The sequence below is a fragment of the Macrosteles quadrilineatus genome, unplaced genomic scaffold, assembly GCF_028750875.1.
Source record: "Macrosteles quadrilineatus isolate MER2022 unplaced genomic scaffold, UCM_ALF_1.0 Scaffold_8__2_contigs__length_117827958, whole genome shotgun sequence".
NCBI classification, from domain to species: Eukaryota; Metazoa; Arthropoda; class Insecta; order Hemiptera; family Cicadellidae; genus Macrosteles; species Macrosteles quadrilineatus.
In genome coordinates, this window is record NW_026542601.1 from 8,625,217 (window position 1) to 8,642,818 (window position 17,602).

The window sequence follows — 17,602 nt, forward strand, 5'->3', positions numbered from 1 at the left end:
GTCAAAATTATGTTGTCTTCATCTATAAGTAATAAATACAATCATCTGATTAAGTAATCCTCTTTTTTCTAAGTTTGTATTGTTTTCATTTTTTATTTCTGTATACTGTAGAATATTTGTTTTCCTAACTGTAATATTTTATAAAGATGGATTTGATTGTTAAGTAGACTTTACACCGAAACATGAAATTAGTTTTAATTTTATTTCATGTGTTCTAAAGATTATAAGTTTATATTTAACATGTTGGTTGAGCTTAAATTGTATTTTCAAGTCATAACTCATACCTTATTTGAATTAAATTGTTCTTAGTATGTTAACCATACGTTATGTTATTAATTATTGAACTCTGGTTTTTTCATAGTTTTATTTTTATTTTATTTTACTTTGGCTCCTTTGGTTGTACAGTAGTAGAATTAGCATCTATAAATCTCTATAAAAAAGCATCTGCATAACACTTTATATAAACCAACTCTATACAGCTCTATATAAATCATCTATATAAAACTTTATATACTTTAAATGACTGGTCTTTTCATATTTTGTGGCTTGTTGAAGCTTACCTTAAAGATTTTATTATCATCTATATGATTTTTTTTCTGTCACTTAGTTTTATATTTGATATTTCAATGTATGTCTAGTTATTTTTTATGAGTGTACAAATACAGGTTTTATTGTTTTCTGTAATTCTTCCAATGAATTTTATTTTTTCATGTTGATATTTTATTTTAATAATTGGTTTTATCTATCCACAATTTTGTTATGGGACATGTTACATCTAACATAAAACTTTATATAGCACATGTTTATATGACTATGTCACAGGAACTTTTTAGAAGAACATGACTGTATGCTCGATAGCTTTCGTTGTCTCAAATACAATTCCAGGAACTGTTTTACACTTTAGTCAAATATTTCTTGGAACATGTCTTATCACTGTGACACACCGTTAAACATTACACGGCACATTGAACCTGTTACTTGATTAAACTATGTGACGCCAATGAGAAGCAGCTCGTAATAATAAATTGAAATCGTAGCTTTTTAGTGATATTTTATTATTTAAAGTAAGGAGATTAAAGTATGTTCCAACTTTGGTCCATGTTGTATAGAATCCATGAAATAAAAAGAGAACGATATCCAAATAAAGTAATACGAGGCTTTTCTTTAAGATTAAGACATATTCACAACAAACTATTACCAACGACTAACACTTCTTCTTTCTATAATACGCCAGGTCTATGCTACTACTTTAATCCCTAGAGGAGTGAGTCTATTATGAGATTAATATACCAATATAAAGTGTATTCATTTATTTACCAGAAAAGGGGAGTTGATTTAGGATTACTTTCTAAATTTGTTTGCCATATTTTTTCATACATTAATGGCAGGGATTTTTCTTGTTTTTAGTATGTATATTTGCTCCACTTAGTAAATCCCTCATTTACGTGTATTCATGTATACTAGAGGTCGTCCAGTGGTTGAAAACTCGGCCAAAAATATGCTATGTATAGACTTCTCTATTTTCACCCCAAGCTGTAAATAAAACATGTGATTGGAATTTCTTCCATTTGTTTTGATATTTGTTGATATCTGTTTATATCTTTTTGTTTTTTTGTCACCAGCATGGCAACCCATAAGGACCATGTGAATGTTTTTGAAGTTGTAAATTCATTTTTTGTGCTTATTTTTGAGCCTATTTATAAAAGTATTCTGCACATCTACAGGTAAAAATCTTTATTACAGTATGCGTATTTTATCTTCCCTGCGATGCATACGAGCTGAGAAAAAAAGGTTTTAAAGAAACATGCTTGTGTATAGATACGTTTATACCTATTCATTTATCCTGAGGATTTTACCCGGTTGTAAATGCTTGTCAATCTATCCTTAGTATGTACTTTGGCATTTATTTCTAATAGTTGTCCCGTTGTATTAATATTAGATTATTGGTCCCTAGACATTTGATCTGGTGTATATAAATATCTGTGCTTTTTGTCTGAACAAATGTTCCAATGTATGAATGTTTGTCGTTTACCCAGCACATTTTGTTCTGGTGTAAAAATCACCGTGTCAATTTATTTTGGGACATTTGCTCCGGCGTGTGAATGTATGTTCATTTACCCTTCACATTTACTTCAGTGTGTACACACCCGTACATTTATCATTGGAATCTGCGTCAGCCACACACTTTACACCCCAAACCGAAACTTATAATTACACTAAACCTGTTGAACTACGCCCTCTCCGCAGTGGCAGGTGTGCAAACAACTACAGCTTAAACTCTTGTGACTTTATGGGTCATAATCCAACCTCAACAGAACAGCAGGATTTACTGCCTTGGATTCATTAGCATCCTTAAAGGGTTGATAAATGAGATTATAGTTTGACACAATACAAAAATGCTAGTCATAATAATATGAACATGCAATAAACAGTTTGAAAAAACGTGTACTACACCTTGTCAGTACAAATAAACATTTTTTGCCAAAATGTACAAGGTCTATTCTTTAAGGATAAAAATAGGCCACTAGTTTTTACAGTTATTAATATTTTCACTACCTTTAAATTGTTTCACTTGTTAGCTTTCATCAAACAATTGTTGGCTATGCTAAAATACCCACTTTGGAGTCATTTGTTAGATTTATTTATATTTATATGAAAAATAACTATTAAATAAGTTGGTTGTGCAGCAAAAAAAAACAATGGAGTTTAGTTCTTGAAGAGGCTCCTACGGGGAGATCTTTGAAACCTCTCTGTCCCTTAACTGTCCTTTACCCAGACAATTATCCCTTTAACTCTATCTCCAATGTAAAGGCTGTATTTTTTTATAAGATTGTAAAAATAACTGTGTCACAGATCATGAATATTTGTTTGTCGTTTAATCATGCTTTACCAAAAATATAATGGAAAAGAGTAGTTAAATTGCCTTTTCCAGTTTTTCAATAAGCTGTAAATATATAAAATGTTATTTATTCATTTTTTACCATGAATATAAATTACAAGCTCCTCTTCCCAAAATTCACAACAAGGGTAGACAAAAATTGATAGCTGTTCCTTTATATCAGCAATGATAAATCTCCAAAGTAATTCGCCATCTGAAAACACCACACGTAATTACACACTATTGTACGAAATATTTTTTTATAAATTTAAATTCACTCATTTAATCTGCATGGCAAAGTAAAAGTAAAAGTTGATTGCGTTGAAATACAAATTTTATAATTAATTGGTGATATTTCATTAAGGAAGTGCTAGTTATTATTTTTTAACTAGGTTGGAAGTAATGTAAAAATAATAACTTGTTGTGGAGACCTACTGATGGTTTTACTAGGTCGGTTTAATGGTTCTAGGGAGTATAATTATGTATATTAGTGGCAGTTGTGTGGGGTTAGTGTGGTAGTATGGTTAGGGTCCTAATGGAGGAGCAGAAACCCAACTCCATAGGTTGCATCATGCCTTACAATATATTTAGTGACCCAAAGTATGTATTTTAATGTAGGAAGAGTCTTCTATACAGAACGGTTTCCACATATACCAATACCAATACATTTTGGGAACCTACAGCTTCAAAACGCTCAAACTCTTTGATGGTTGTTGTGATTCAACTATATGACGGAATTCAACAAAAAACTTCACAGCTCTTATGCCGTATAAATTAAACAAATTCGTACAGGAAAATGCACTTTCGTCCTAAATTGTCATTCCAAACCATCGTGTGAATCTGATTGTTTTTCATTTTGCCATGTGTGTCATTGAGACAAATATATTAAATAAGACCGACAGCAGTGCTGCGGTTAGCATAAGTTCTGGCGCCCACCGCAAGGAGCACCATGTAGTTAGGATCGAGCTACGTATCTAAACAGCACTCCAAGTGGTGGATGCCAGAACTTATGCAAACCACAGCACTGGTGTCGGTCAATATTTAATTCCATTTGTCTATGGTTTTATGCAAATAAGATCAATAACTTCAGTACAGCCTTGAGACGAAAGAACATTTTCTTTCCCTCCCTCTTTGATAACGCTGTATAGGACATATAAATTATTGTGGATTATCTAAGTAGTTTATATCGTAAGAAAGCAAGAAGGGGGAAGTTTGATAGGAAAGTCCCGAGAGGGTAGTTCTGAAATTTTGTCACCCTATCTCCCTCTGTGATACAATTGAACATCCCTTATTTCATTAGATCCATACAGCCATACAGCAACTGGAGGATTCAAAACAATACAACAATATAATTTAGTCTTAGATAATATGTGTACAATGAATTAGAAATTAATATATTTATGATCGTGAAAGGAAACTATAGGTGAATCTTCTTTTACGTAGAACAATTATATCGTGTTACATTGTATCAAAACTTTAAATGTGCTAAGTTTCTTACATTTAATTCAAATACGTAGTCTAGTTGATAGGTGGCTTACGGCTTTCTACAAAAAAATCGTGATATTTATTATCTGTATGCATATATTTACTGCTATGAAACTCGTCCTAAGATTATTTTTAAAATTAACTCTAATTTGTGACATTTATTTCGTTTGATGCAATGTTTAGTTGTACGTTATTAATATTTAAAAGTTTTTCTCGACTGCTCTTGCAGGTAGATTATGGGTCTTTTTGAGGTTCAGAGGTAACATTGATCCAATCACCAAATACATTTAATTATACGAAAATACGGTTAAAATCCTAATAATAGGGTTAGAAATGGGACTACGAATTATAATCTTAGCATTGTTTTAATGGCTCGGAGTCTACCTGAGTTGTACAATGTACATTGTACAACCATAGATCTCTAAACCCGAAAAGGGTCTTAGGGGATAAAATCTCTGTATTTTGATACTAAATCTACTAAATGCAGTAGCATTAAATGAGTGTTTAAAATATGAATTAACTAAACTATTATTATTACTCCAGAAAATACACATTTGCCCCTTTAATCCATTTTATCATTTACTTATATTATAATTTGTTTCAACTCTGATATAGAGTGAGACTCCTTGATTACATAAGTTTATTTAATTCATATATTTTTATTTTATGTGACAATGGGTAAAAGGTAGACAAATATAAGTCTGTTATCCGGACTGACGTTGCAGTAGGCTTTGTGACATGAAATCAATAAACCTGTCTGTGTAACAAGCAGTTGTGCAGCGACTACGGTTTATATATTGGGGAAAAAATATTTAAAAACTACATATTTGATAATAATATTAGCCTGTAGATTATATATTTAATATATATTATTTGTATATTAGACCAACAGTTAAATTAGCATAAGAATTAACTTTTTGTATAACTCCTAAGCTAATAACGAAAAATACAATTAAACTATCTAAATTGGGTACAAATAGCAATTCATTAAATCAAAGCCACCTTTATCACGATTATTTTATATAAAAGTATTTTTATAGATTTGTTTAAACTTAATTTTTTACTAATCAGGGAAATGTAGTTTTAATATCGTTTACTGGCTCACTTCCTGGAGTTGTTCATATCTGTTTAGCTTAGGGACGAGGGAGGGGTATAGATGGTAAATAAAATTGAAAAAAAGAAAGGGTGGTTCTGTAGTAATACAGAACTACCCTCATTGTATACCCTCTGAAAATAGTATAACTCAAATTGGTTTTGGTTTTACCTCACTTCCTGCATAAATAGCGAGTATATTTAAACATTTATTAAAATAACATAAACGTCGACTTCATTAAAATAAATTTGGTAACACCGATGTTTTTTACCATCTTAATATGATGTATTGCTTAGGAACAGTATCATTTCTCTTTGCCGAATGTTTTACGGAGAGGTTATAGAAATATATTTTCAAGTTTAGAATAATATAGCCTCTTTTGTACCAAAAGTATGTAGAGATCTAAATCAAATTGTTTATTTTAATTCAATCTATTACAAATATGAGTAGGCAGTTTGTTTTCAGCGTCTGAAAGGTTTTGTTTTTTTAACCCAAAATTTAAATAATACTAAAATACTTTAAGATATAGAACTAGCAGCACTTTATATCGCACCCTCTATAACAGCTCAAATTATTAGGCTAAAGTTTTTTCAACTTACAACCCTAAATCATAAGTATTACAGTATCACACAAAGAAAGAGTAGACTTTTAAATCCGTGGTATTATCAAAGTTGGAGTTGTTTAAAAACTCCCTGAAGCCCATCGATAGATTGTTTAGAGTTGAGAACGATATTCTAGCCTTTGGCAGTGTTTTTAATGCATCAATAAACAATGCTGGACTTTACTGCGGAGCAACTTGCCTCTAGTCGATACGTTATTTAAATAAGTTTTAAAAATATTCTATTTGGGTGAAGTTGTTTATACAAAAGAGGTTTTTTATTTACTTTAATGTTACAAGATTTACTACTGTTGTATTAGCTCAGCGTTTTTTTCTTTTTCTTTTGCTTCAAACATCTCAATAATCGCATTTACAGTGATAAATCCTTAGAGTAGAATACATCTCTTATAGCTTAACAAAGATTAGGTATTTAAAAAAAACCCCGCCGCACTTGCTTATTCTTGTTACTTATTCTCCATAAGAATAACATGTGAATTTTTAATTTACAATTTTCTCCGTAACCAATAATCATACAGAAACACTTAAATATAGGTACTCAATTATTTGTTTTTTAAGCTCTTCAAAATAGTCTAGAAACATTTTGAAAATTTTAGGTTTTGAGGGTTAAAAACGAGAAAAACTAATTTTCACCCCATAAATCTCCCCATAAAACCCCGCTCCCATGGTCCGATCATGCTGGTTCGCAAACTCGCTCGAATAAACGTAGGTTTACATATTTGTACCAAATTTCATCGAAATCGGATGATTTTCCCCGAGTTATCGTGCTAACGGACACACACATATATAAATATGAATTTAACGGATGGTACTTTTGGCTTCTAGGGACATCAAAATGAAAAAGTAAATTAGTCCCGGGTCCAAGTCTTACCATGAGACCTACGGTAATAGCTTATTCCTTATATGGGAAATTCGCTAAAATGGTTGGTTTTACGAGGAAATTTCACGGCCATTCTTATTTAGCATTTTTAATTCCCTATCAATCAAAACTAAGTTCAAAAAGATCAAATAAGAGATAGCTGAAATATTACGATTTTTAGTTGTAAAATGGGAAAAACCTGACTAGCTTCTGCCTTATTCCACCCCATGTTACAACTAAAAATCATAATGTTTCAGTTGTGTCTTATTTGATATTTTTAACTTAGTATCGTTTGGTAGTCAATAAAAATGCTTAATAAGAGTGTCCTTGGCACTTCTTCATAAAACCAGCCATTTTTGAGTAATTTAAGTTTAAAATATAAAAATGGCCGCCATTTTGTACTTTTTAGTAGAATCAAAATGAATATTTTTTCTAATATGGGTCTCTTTTACCTTAGCCTACACTCCAAGTTTCATAAAGATCGGTAGAAAAAATCAAAGGTAAAAATGATTAAGTAAAAATGTTATTCTTGATTTTCTCTTAATTTTTAACCAAGGAATCACTACGTTAATTATGTACCCACATTTTTTTACCATCCTGCATGGTTGTAAATTTCTAATAATAATATGTATTTCTTTTACCATATTGGGAAATATGTTCGTTGGGCAGTTTTATTGTCACAAAATATTATTTAAAAAATCTTATCTGGAAAAACAAATTTCGAGGAGAGGACCTACAATTGAGGAAACACCAGGTGCAAGATTAAGGTTGGATTAACTTTGCTCTTTATCCTCTAGGATCTGTATCCACAGTATTTCTAAGTTATAGTTGCTAAAAACTTCTTTAATGGCTTTTTCGGATGGAATATTCGTAAAATTTACCCAGTCCATAAGGGTACCTATATGATTATCTATTAATAAAATTAAAAGAAATATCAACATTGCAGTTTTTTAACTTCTGAAAGAATTAGTTTATATTTCAATCTATTGAGGTTTTCAACATTATAACCACACTATCTATAAGTCAAGTCAATCTGTAAGCCATTGCCAAACTCCCTAAAGTCCAGCTATAGATTGCTTTAAGTTCAAACCAATATTCCAGCCCTTGGCAGTGTTTATAATGCAATAATAAAATCAAGCTGGACTCAACTTCTGGATACTTGCCTCCAGCATGTACATTATTAAAGGAAGTTTACAAAATACGCGATGCCAAAATCGATAATAACTGTATTTTGTACATTTTTATAGCATATTTCACCATTAGTCACGAAATGGGACTTTCTTGACAAGTATTGAACGATACTTTTTATCACGATGAAAGAAACTACTTTATCAAACTTTAAAAATTATCTGATATTTCGTAATCCATTCATTTTTCTTTGTTGATTTCAATCAATGTAGCTTTGTTCGTGTAGCAAAATAATGTTTGTGTAGCGAAGGTAATGTTTTGTCAGGAAAAGTCAGCTGATCACTATTTGTTTTTGGTGTATGGAAATTGGCAATTTTCCAAGATCTCGGATGTATGGAAATGAGCCATTTTTCAATACAGAGTGAGGAAAAAGTGATTTTTTTATTTTGAACATCCATGAAATAATTTGCAAGTTCAAGTTTTTCGTTCGATGGTTAGCAAACACAATAAAAAACAGCTCAGAAAAGTTTGTAAAATTCTGAAATCTAGCTATTTGTGCAAAGAGTCTTCTGTTGTTTTTGAATATTGTTTCACAAACTTTTTTGGATATAGATGTGGACGTTTTTATATCATCGTACAGCCTTTTTGTTGAATGGTGCTAAATAATTATAGTTTATAAATAAAATATCATAAATCATTATCTTAATATAAATACGCTTTAGGATACCAATGCTTATAATTATGTTATTTTCCCATAAAACCTCCATAAAATAACAAAAAATCGGATTTTCCCTAAAATGGCCGAACGATTTTGAAAAAAACTTAGCATGTTATAGTCCTTTAAATTCTGAACAAAATTTTACAAAAATCATTTCCGTATATTTACTCTCACCGCTTACACATGATAAAGGTTGTTGACAAACTCATGGGAGAATGTATGTGTCAGATTGCTGATACCGTTTATTTTATCATTGAAATACTTAAACTAATATTCTTGATGAACTCGAACATTCTTGAAAAAAACAAATAAATTGTAATTTATGAATAAAAGTTGAATATTGATGAAGAGAGAATTTTCGTGAATGATGGGGAGAAATCTTGGATTGGGCTTCAGTCAATATTGGAAAACATCTTGGCTTTATTAAACCCTTCTGAAAGGAAATCTTTGTTTTCACTTCTTTGAAAAATATTTGAATATAGGATTTGAGCTTTTAATTAGTTCAAGTAAAATCTTAGTTTTTTCTTGACGTCTGTAGATATTGTTTTCAGTAAAAAATGCCCCTCAAGAAGAAGGTACTCTTTGGTATTATGATGGTAATACAAAAACGATTAAAATAGATAAAAGGACATACATTAAGCACGAGTAAAAAACATAAAACACAATTATTAATGTAGAGTACCATACCCAATGGCACGCCAACTGTACCTAAAACTCCAGAATTTTACGTGACTTTAAACAGGAATAATACAAAATACTATAAACACTTGTTAAGTATTTCCGAAGACCGTAACATTTTGAAATGTTCATGAATATACATAAAATAATTTATGAACTTCAGCTCCGATTTTGATTTGTATTTGAATAATATTTGTAGATTCAAAATTTAAGAGTAGTTATAATCGTGTTGGAAGTATTGTTAGGACACATCAGCCGTTTAGGGTTTTTTTTGTTTAGAAGAGTTTTAAGAATGTTTTATTAACATGAACCTTTAGAAACTCAAATTTGCCTCCAGAGTTATGACGGTAGAAGCACTCCCCTAAGCACCATTATAAAGAAGGTCATTACATTGTTTCTATTCCCTATTGAGATTATTAAAGTTCAGACAAATTATTTTAAACACACATAGTTTGTTCACTTGTGTAGTAGTTTTAAAGGGTAGTCCTTTGCTACGAAATATCAGTTTAATTTACACCTAGGACCACTAATATTGTAAGTAGATTGAACGAGTGTTTCAAAATTGTTGTCTCTTGGTCTACTTCTGTTTGAATAAACAAATATTCAAAATGTTCATAATGCAATAAAGAAATTACCTACATTTACTACTTTAATCTGGATAACTTAAAGGATGACTAGTTAATTTATTTTGATCTGTTATCCTCAATACTTTTACCTAGTTCCTTATCGTTTTCCGATATGGAACAGTGTCATGTGGATGAAATGTGGTAAAGACAACCTCTGGGTGTTTGCACAAGAAGCACAATTTTTTTAAATAGGTTTCCACAGCAAAATCACAGTGTTCATAACCCCATAGCACAATGTTTACTAAAATTGAATTTTGTAATTTGCTACTGTACTTTAGATGATTTGTTACAAGCATGTTACAATTCATTTGTTTATGTTTTAGTAAAACCTCCATAGCTACTTGAGACAGGACAGTCCATTAGACTAATGTTAAAAATATTATAATTTATTTGAGTTTTTAACGAAAAACGAATTTTCCCAGAACAGAGCCTAGCATGGATATTGTTTTTATCCTAAAACTCAGATATTTCTAACAATTTTGAGGAAATCATAGGAGCCGTTTTTGAAATCAGTGTGCACAAACGTTACTCATATTATAGTATAGATAAACATAAACAGTCATTGATAATATTGTATGGAAATTTTTTTAATACTTGGAATTTTGAAATTGGATCAGCTCGTCAGCTGGTTCTTCAGCTGTCCCAACAATCAATATCAGATAAGCCCAGTTTCAATCCGTGACAAATGCTTCTGGCATTCTTATGATTCTGCCATTAACCTTCGAATTTAACATGTGAACTTTTTCACAACCCCGCGACCCAAATAGTTTGAATGAAACTTTTCCTTTACTTCCATAAAGAACCCAATGAGCTGTAAAAGTTTCAATAGGGGTGAAAAAACTTACAAACTAAAGGCAATCTCACTGTGAGCAAGTTGGCATTGATGCGGTGGCAGTTTTCACTACTTGGAATGTAAACAGCACTGATATAAATTTGATATATTACAATTCAGCCAACTTGCGAGGTTGTTCAACTTAGTCAAACAAACAACTGTGTACTTGGGTTGTACTGGAATAACAATCTTAGTTTACCATCTAGTTTTGTATTAGTTATTCTCACAGTTAAACCCACTTCCCAATAATATCTATATCAACCGTTTTTACTTTTAAAAATGTGATGAGAGCTTTAAAACAGTTTTTATCACAAAATACAGCAGTCTCTCTGAAGCTAAATGTTAAAATGATCGTTTTTAATCAGTCAATTAAGTTTAATAAAAAACATTGTAACATGTGCCTAGGCCAAATATTTTTCACTAATTAAAATCCAAACAAATACTGTAACTATAGGGAAAATTTAAATGAAAATTCGGCAAATCATTTGATTAAAAGGGATTAAGGCTCAACTGGATAAACCAACATTTAATAGAGGTTTAAAACAGTTCAACGAATTAGTGGGTTTAACTTCTGGTTAATTGCTCCTTACAATTCGCATTACATTTACTAAGAACTTGACTTAAGAGTCCTTAGAGCCTAGACGTTCTAACTCATAAAACAGTTTAAAAAACTACAAAGAAATTTTCAATTACAATCACTTTGGTATTCGAAAAAATATTTTTAAATGGTAAATAACTCTTCAGCGGCTGTTTGAAAATAACGAACAACATTGCTCTTATGGCGAGCAAATCCAAAATGACCGTTGGCTTCCATGGAGTCCCTTGAAAATCAATCCGAAACAACAACGAAAATTTATAATCTCATAATATACTAGATATTAAAATAATTATAAACAAGTTGGTTTTTGAAAAACTATTTTTGGATGATAATTGACTCTTCAGCAGCTGTTTGAAAGTATCCAAGAGGGCCGCTAGCCTCCAAGGACTCTTAACCGTTGGATAATAATGTTTTTAAAGCTTCAATAAAGTGGATTTTTATTCCAAATATTTAAATGTACTTTAAACTCTACATATTTTAAACTTATCAATAGAACATTCTTTATGATAAAATTAGTTTTGGACAAAAATCCAAGCGTATGTTGATGTTTTAACATCAATATTCCTGTAGAGAAGACTTTCTGCATAGTTTTCCAATAAAATTGTAAAGCAAATAACTTTACAATGTATTGAAGACTTATTTGTTTTATCAATTGTGGCCTGTAAAGTTGTTATTTATCCTCGAAACTTTGATTTCCAAACAAAACTAAGATTCTCAAACTTCGAGCCTGGAAATAGCGCAGCATTAAAACTTTGTTGCTAAGTACGGATTATGTCAAGAAGCTTTCGAGAGAGGTTTTGCTATGGTTGAATCCCAATATAAGTTCCAGAGACATAATGTATGTATTATTATTTTTAATTATTTTACTAACACAGTTTTGCTTGTGATAGTTAACTTAAAACTTAAGTATAAAATTAACAAAATTGACAAAATTTATTTAAATACATCCATAATCAAGCAAACTACAAAAGTTTATTGATCGTAAGAATAACATGGGAATTTTAAATTTAAATTTTGTTTAGTTACCTCAAAATATTAGGCATAAAACACTTCAATATACAAAATTATTTCTTTTTCCAGCTCTACAAAACCGTTTGGAAAGAAATTGAGAAATGTTATGTTTTTGAAGTAAAAATTAGGAAACCCAATTCTCACCCCATAAACCTCCTATTAAACCCCTGTTCCCATAGTGATCATGCTGGTTCGCAAAATCGATCGAATAGTAGGTACACACGTAGGTTTACACGTTTTTACTAATGTCATATTAATCGGATAATTTTTGCTTATAGGTCTTATGAGACCTGCCGTAATAGCTCAATCCCTAAATTGAAATTAGCTAAATGGGGAAGTATTATGTGGTGTACGTCCAGTTTTTTCTCGATGGCCATTCCCTGTCACTACTTGTGATTTTAGTGGTAGAAGACTGTTGATGTCTTACTCAATAGTATGATTGGAAAAAAATATTTTCTGTTTTTTTTACCGTGTCGATATTGATTTAGGTAAATATGGATTGGGTTTCAAGCTAATCATGTGGGAACTCACAATGCATGCATTTGCATTGAAAAAATATAAAATGTATTTATTTCATATTTCCACGCAGATTATTTTAAAAAATATTCAAGGAAATAATATTTTGTACAATCTCGTGGTGGCTTAGTTATTATAATAAATGTTTCATTATTATGGAAGATAATTTAAATTATAAAACCTTTGTTGTATCAAAATGTTCTGCTAATGAGTTTTGAAAATTAGGTTTAAGCAAAATATAGTATCGATCAATTTTCATGAAAACTGACGAATAATTACAATGTTTGGTTAATTAACTAAATATAATAACTGTAGGTTTTTATTACTACATGTTTTCAATGATTTTAAAAATTTGAAATCAAAGCCTTAAGGTTTTTTTTTTCATAAATGTGTTTTTTTAAGCAAAGAGAAAATGTATGTACACTGTACAGTTATGAATTCTAAGAATTGATGATTTATTTTTCGTTTTAACGTTTACCTTGAAACACTTTTTTCAATACTATTATGCTTAAATTAAAATTACAACAGTTCTCTCCGCGTTAATAAATCTTCAGTACTAAACATACTTGTCAAAGTATAAAACGTTCCAAGTTTTCAATAATAAAAATATAATATTGTTGTGACAATAATTGAAACACAAACGTGTACAAAGTGATTCAAGGCAAACATCAAATAGCAACCGGCGTCAGAATCTTGTTTAATCTACAAATATTTGCTTTCAATTAGAGTTGGAAACAGCTGAAGGCACCGTTGTTGAGGCTTAGTATTTATTTAATACGTCTATTGATAATACACCTAGAATATAAACTTCTCAAAAGAGTGTTACAGGAGTAAAAGTGAGATTTTTACTGTAATAATAAATTCAAAATGCTTTAGGGTTTCTCGAGCTACATGAAGAAATAAATAAATTTTATATAATAGTTATTTGTGTAACTAGTAGATGAAGTGGCCCACGTAACATATCCTGTAAGTAGAACATATTTCGTAAAGAGTATTATAAACAGAATGTTTTGACTCATATAGATGTGTAGGCAAAATACCAAACTAAAACCGTCTCTAAATAAGTTAAACCTAAAATTCTAAATTGTATACTTAGACTACAATTAGTTTAAGTCGATTCGTGGTAGATACTGCCTAAGAACAAAGTGCTTATCTTAAAGTAAAAGTAAGTACGAACAATTTACTTAAAACACTACATTAATACTATACTACTGTTGTTGGTGCTGTGTTTTTTTCGTGGTCAAAGATTTTAAGATTAGAACGAAGCAGGTTGATGTAGTGTAGGATCTAGAAGCGAACATTCATTTTGTACAACTTTTCACTTAAATATTTATATTTACAAAGTATAACTAATTTCAAAAACTATCACTTAAAAATATTCACCTAGAGTAAAAGCCAATGTATTGAATACGATCTGGATTGGTTACATAAGGAACCATAACATTCTACGTTTGGTGTTGGGTTTAACGAGCTGACAGTGTAATAAGGACTGAATCCCGACATGGCTAAAGTTTCAGTTTCATTGTGTTCAAGACATTCGAACTGAATGAACATAACACCTTAACATTTGGTGTATCCAAGTGTGATTGAGAAAACTTTGGTAGGTAAGATTTTTGTTAGTAGGCCTATATAAGGTAGAAATCTTGCTGCTTCAAATTTTGATGAAAATGACGAAACCTTGATGATTTTTTTTTTCAAACCTAATAGTAATCTACAACGTAACAATACAAACTACACAGGATTTTTTAGAAAAGTACTAGTCACAGCCCCACAAACCTTAAACGAGAGACAATTTGTGGAAAACGTATTTTTTTTTTTTCCCTTTTTTGTTGCTTCTTAGATGGATCTTTAATGGACCTAATGCTAAAAAATGAAGCAGGCGTGCCTATTTACTTAATTGTTTTGTTTCGTTTTTTCAGATGGACTGTACCTAAATAGTGTTATTATTGTTAACGCCAAATGAATTAAAAATACTCTATTTATTCTCTTGCACAACTCTCTAAAATGATGGAAAAACTATGAACATGCGCATAGTGGCATCACAACCCAATGTTGGCGGAAGCGTTACAGAAGAGAGAAAGACGACAAGTTATATTAATTACATGGAATAATGATCCAGAATTCCGTCTAACTATATAAGATTATTTAGCCCACTTTTAACTCCACTAAGTCTGATTGAGAAAACTTTGGAATGACAAGTCCTGTCAACAATGCACAACTGTTTCATCTCGGCAAAATATACATTTAAAATGTGATTTCCTACTGTATCTTAGCACTCTAAATTTTATTTAGCAAGGAAAACGCAAATGACCATGCTGCCATCGCGTGCTTCGCTCCCAAAATAACAGGACATGTACCTAGTTTTTAAAGCTATCAACACATCTCCAGTTCTAAAAAACTTTTAGATAACATCCGTGAATCCAATAATTATCTTGCGTTTGCATATCCAACCGTTCAAAGTCTTTTCAAGGAATCGCAACGGTATGAAATAAACTGGATTTTACTTATTCATCTTAGGTTGAGGTGCGCACTATAGCGTATATATTCCTAATGTCCTCTATATGTTATGGAATGATACTTAAGCGTATATCATATTTTTTAACCTAAAGAAGTGAATATAAATATGATGAGAATTATTGTTGTTAGCTTAAATGTTTTTGATTATTATTTGGTTATGTAAATTTTTATATTATCACCGCATCTGCAACAATTAAAATTTCATAATAGGGTGGAGAAGCCCAGCATCACCTCGGAGTTATTCCGAATCGTGTAGTCTCGGTTACGTGAGAACGGATATTGGATGTAATCTAATTAAGCATACAAAACATATAAATATACAAAGCAAATAAAAATAATATAAATATAAAAAGTATGAATATACAACGGTGCTAGAACAAGAGTAAAAATATTATAAAAAGTCAACATAAAGTTCAGAGAGTTCTGCAAGGTTTTGCCCAATAAAAGCTCCTCCACCCAACTGTCTGTATAATCTTAAGTGTAAACAATATCTCTGTTATGCTCTGTTTGATCTAGGTTCATCTTTCCTCACTTTCCTGCTGTTTACAACTCGTTATATGTTTGGAATACATTCAACTGTTTATAACCTTTGTTTAGATTTGATAATACATAAGCATATTTGTAGATTCAAAATTTAAGAGTAGTTATAATCGTGTTGAAAGCATTGTTAGGACACGTCAGCCGTTTAGGGTTTTTTTGTTTAGAGGGGTTTTAAGAATGTTTTATTAACATGAACCTTTAAAAACTCAAATTTGTCTCCAGACTTATGACGGTAGAAGCACTCCCCTAAGCCCCATTATAAAGAAGGCCATTACAATGCTTCTATTCCCTATTGAGATTATTAAAGTTCAGACAAATAATTTTAAACACACATAGTTTGTTCACTTGTGTAGGAGTTTTAAAGGGTAGTCCTTTGCTACGAAATAATATCAGTTTAATTTACACCTAGGACCACTAATATTGTAAGTAGTTTTAACGAGTGTTTCTAAATTTTTGTCTCTCGGTCTACTTCTGTTTTAATAAAAAATTTTCAATATGTTCATAATGCAATAAAGAAAGAACCTACATTTACTACTTTAATCTGGATAACTTAAAGGATGACTAGTTAATCTATTTTAATCTGTTATCCTCAATACTTTTACCTAGTTCCTTATCATTTTCCAATATGGAACAGTGTCATGTGGATGAAAAGTGGTGAAGACAACCTCTGGGTGTTTGCACAAGAATCACAATTTTTTAAATAGGTTTCCACAGCAAAATCACAGTGTTCAAAACCCCATAGCACAATGTTTACTAAAATTGAATTTTGTAATTTTCTACTATTAGATGATTTGTTACAAGTATATTATGTTACAATTCATTGTTTATGTTTTAGTAAAACCTCCATTACTACTTGAGACATAGGATAGTCCATAAGACTAATGTTAAAAATATTATAATTTATTTGAGTTTTTAACGAAAAACGAATTTTCCCAGAACAGAGCCTAGCATGGATATTGTTTTTATCCTAAAACTCAGATATTTCTAACAATTTTGAGGAAATCATAGGAGCCGGTTTTGAAATCAGTGTGCACAAACGTTACTCATATAGATACACATCAACAGTCAATGATAATATCGTATGGACATTTTATGACTATTTGGAATTTTGAAATTGGATTAGCTTGTCAGCTGGTTCTTCAGCTGTCCCAACAATAATGGATAAGCCCAGTTTCAATCCGTCAAAAATGCTTCTGTAATTTCTTAGGATTCAGCCATTAACCTTAGGATTTAACATGTGAACTTTTTCACAACCACGCTACCCAAATAGTTTGAATGAAACTTTTTGTTTACTTCCATAAAGAACCCAATGAGTTGTAAAAGTGTCAAAAGGGGTGCAAAAACTTACAAACTAAAGGCAATCTCACTGAGCAAGTTGGCATTGATGCGGTGGCAGTTTTCACTGCTTGGCCTGTAAACAGCACTGATATAAATTTGATTTATACTATTCAGCCAACTTGCGAGGTTGTTCAACTTAGTCAAACAAACAACTCAAACTTAACTACCA